The sequence below is a fragment of the Scyliorhinus canicula genome, chromosome 18, assembly GCF_902713615.1.
Source record: "Scyliorhinus canicula chromosome 18, sScyCan1.1, whole genome shotgun sequence".
NCBI lineage: Eukaryota > Metazoa > Chordata > Chondrichthyes > Carcharhiniformes > Scyliorhinidae > Scyliorhinus > Scyliorhinus canicula.
Genome location: NC_052163.1, coordinates 114392551 through 114396473, shown reverse-complemented (window position 1 = coordinate 114396473; position 3923 = coordinate 114392551). Strand labels below are relative to the sequence as shown.

General features: G+C 45.6%; 1 long non-coding RNA gene across 1 annotated transcript; it reads right to left on the bottom strand.

Annotated features, from left to right (window-relative positions):
- Positions 1 to 307: 307 nt before the first annotated feature.
- On the bottom strand, positions 308 to 2165 carry LOC119953581. The gene is made up of 2 exons (XR_005458050.1): positions 908 to 2165; positions 308 to 873 (listed from the first exon to the last, which is right to left on the bottom strand). It is a non-coding gene; the product is annotated as an uncharacterized LOC119953581 (long non-coding RNA).
- Between the last annotated feature and the right edge of the window lie 1758 nt (positions 2166 to 3923).

Sequence of the window (3923 nt, the reverse complement as noted above, 5' to 3'; positions counted from 1 at the left end):
CGAACATCCCCACTCCTGACCTTATATTGTAAGGTCATTAATGAAGCAGCAATTGGGCCCAGGACATGACCCTGAGGAACTCCTGCAGTGATGTCCCAGGACTGAGATGACTGACCTCCAGCACCCCCCCCCCCCCCCCCCTTCCTTTGTGCCAGGTATGACGCCAACCAGTGGACAGTTTTCCCCAATTCCCATTGTTTTGCTAGGGCTCCTTTACACCACACTCGATCAAATGCTGCCTTGATGTCAAGGGCAGTCAATCTTACCGCAAAGACTTACAAATAAAAGACTTAAGAGATGCTTGACGTGTTATATTCAAAAATTGATCTTTATTTTCTGAACAGAATCTTCACATTTATCTCTCAAACTAACACATTAGTATTTTTTTTTTAATAAGTGTTTTCCTCAAAAACTACTTCCTCTCCTTCTCCCACCCCCAATTTATTTCAGGAGACAAAACCTAAATAATTTCTCAGGGTAAAAGAAGACAGTTTCCTACATTTTCAGAAGAAGTACACTTTTTATTAGGAATCACGGAAGTCCCAAGTTGGAGAATTGGATTATAGTGAGACAGACTGAACTGTTTCCTGATCCTCTCGGGATCTGTTAGAAAGTACAGACTAACGGTGCTGTTGCATTTTACACACGCGGACTTCCTCATTGCTGCTTTCTAAAAAGCTTAGTTTATCCTGCTCGCTATTCCGGAAAAGAAAAAGCACCTTATTTCTCGGAGAAAGCTTCTTGGAAACACAGTTACGGCAGCTATTCTGCACACAGCAGACTCCCAGCTTCACGCTGTGCTATGGAATCGGATCTGAAAAGTGGGACCTCTACCATCGGCACTGCATTAAGAGCACCAGCTCGAACCAAGAGCTCCTGCAGCAGGACAGAAACACACAAACCTGACACTGGAGGCATGACTGCTAATGTGTCAAATTCACAAAAATCTCCACGCGTTTGAATGGAATGCTTTTACTATTTTGCTAGCATCATCAGTGGAGATCCTCACAAATGCACACTGGACGTTGCTCCATGTAGCACATTAGCTTACAGTCCATTCGGCTCATTGCAATTGCGCTGGTTGCTTAGAACAGTCCAAAACTAAATTCTGAAAGATCTGCTCTTGCACCGTCTCTTTCTCAGTTTCAATCATTGTTTATTTTTTTCCACCCGCCTCAATCATTCCCTGTGGCATAGTGCGGTATTCCCCTTTGTCCAGAAATTGCTCCATTCCTGTCGTCTCGCTCTGCATGACAATTTTAAGTTTGTGGTCCCTCATCACTGATTCTCCCCCCCCCCCCCCCCCCCCCCCAATCACAGGAAAGTTTCTCCCAACAAAACCTTCAACAGTAAGTTTTAAACCCCCCTCAACTTTCCTCGTCCTCCTGTTGTTCACAGTATTTCAAGAGTGTCCCATCTCTGAAGCAGCCGAAGGATTTCGGTCCGGGACACCACCACATTCCTCACGTGGTAATTTATTGATAAGTGCTTGAAAACCATCACAAATTTACATTGCAATTCGGTCCGGTTACCATTTCTACCTGTTCACTATAGAGGAATCCATTGCACAACCAGATCGTAGCACAAAATTAAACTGCCAGAGTTCACATTATCAAAAATACATGCGAGTGATTTCTGACTAATCTCAGCAAAGTCAGACATTCACAATCAAATGCCAAAGTGCTGCTAACGCAGGTTCTGCCACACTCAGTCCTGGAAACTGGTTCAAGCAGATAACATCACCGTCTGGATTGGTTTAGATGATATTATGAAATGAAAAAATGAAAATCGCTTATTGTCACGAGTAGGCTTCAATGAAGTTACTGTGAAAAGCCCCTAGTCACCACATTCCGTCGCCTGTCCGGGGAGGCTGGTACAGGAATAGAACCATGCTGTTGGCCTGCTTTAAAAGCCAACGACTTAGCTGAGTGAGCTAAACCAGCCCCTGGTAATATTACCGTTATTCGCGGCCAACAATCACCCAAGGAAGCTCTAAAATGAGCGACGGTATTGGCGGAAATCACATTGCCAATTTGGACATCCAGCACGGGGTTAGATAGAGTTGAAGCTCTCTCTACAGTGTCCCCATCAAACACTCCCAGGACAGGTACAGCACGGGGTTAGATACAGAGTAAAGCTCCCTCTGCACTGTCCCCATCAAACACTCCTAGGACAGGTACAGCACTGGGTTAGATACGGGGTTAGATACAGAGTAAAGCTCCCTCTGCACTGTCCCATCAAACACTCCCAGGACAGGTACAGCACAGGGTTAGATACAGAGTGAAGCTCCCTCTACACTGTCCCCGTCAAACACTCCCAGGGCAGGTACAGCACGGGGTTAGATACAGAGTAAAGCTCCCTCTACACTGTTTCCCAGGAAAAGTTAGAAAGATTAAAATCTGGATAACTATGGTACTGTGCCTGCCACCAAGACCCACTTACCATCTCCCTGGCTTCTCAAAGAGATTGCGACCTTCTATAAAAGGGAGACGTGGCTTTATTCCCCCCAAAGCTGCTATAGTGCACTAGAAAGCTGTCCCAAGCTGCTGTGCTGCACATTTCTCACCAGGTCCAGAGTGGCCATCTGACCAAGATTGTCACCCCACAGACATTCTGGCCCTCTGGAGTAAACTTACCATCGGCTGATCAATTGCCCTGCCCCCACGTGACAGTTCTACCTCCTGCACCATTATGACCAGGGATTGCCATATTACGGTCAAACTATGACAAAATTCATCCCCTCCAAGAACCAAAGATAGCAGGCTAAGACTGTCATAGATACAGGTCCTTACATGTATCAAAATGACTACTGTTTTTGAATTGGATTTGACACCCGGTCCTGCAGGGAAAGGACAATGGTAAACCCACTGCAGCGCTTAATCACCTCATGATTTTACAGGCAGAAATGTGGTACTGAAGGCAGGTGATTGGATATCAAGTTTAACGGCAATATTGCTGAGGCTAGTGACTGTTTCTACTACTCCCTATGCAGGATCGGTGCACAGGAGAGGTGCAAGTTTATCTCAACAAGCACATTCAATATTCGCAAAGACTCATTCATCTGTTCAGATCAGTTTGGTTTGTTTGAAAGAAAACGTCAACCAAACACTAAAACCAATTTACTCAAGGTCAGTTCTACCTGCTCCATACCTTCACCAAACATGCTTCGTCCTCTGCTACGCACGAGACATTCACAAAACAAGCTTTATCCTGGCTGAACACCAACACAAGTAGAAAGCTTACCATCACTCCTAGGCTTCATCCAATAGATGGATTCACTTGTTTCTCACAGCAGTGCCCACACCTCTATAATAGCCAAGTCACCCCTCAAGACTTCAATGCCCCTCCGATATCTAGAGACTATGGCATCAAGGGCAGGACAACCTTTCCTCACCTGATGATCGATCTCTGCCTCAATTCTAACGGAACCTACAAACTCATTCTCTCTTCCCACTTGTCTATTTTATCAATGCCACTACAGGTAGCTCATCAATGGGCCTTCGTCTAGTCTGTAGCTCCAAACACCTCATCTGTTCTGTGCACTCTTGCCTCCATATCACGTTGCGACCAATGTCTCGTTTCCCCCCCTGCTGCCCTCATGTTCTTCCCTCGCACCTCATCGCTGTGGCATACCTCACCCACCTCAAACATCCCATAAAATCCATGCTTGACGTCAGCCACTTGATTGACCTCACAAGCCTCAGCACTGTCCGGCACATTGGAGTCTTGATCCTTCAAGCCGGTTTCACAATATTTAAAAATAAATGTTGCTTTCTCCACTACTCCGTGCGAGTGACGGAAACAACTTTCCGGGGTAGCCGTCTAAGTCAAACTACGATGCTCTCCATTCTGTTTTAAGGTGTTTCACCAGAGAAGGTACTGGGGTACCTCAAAGTTAAAGTAATTTTGAATCTAGTCTAAAT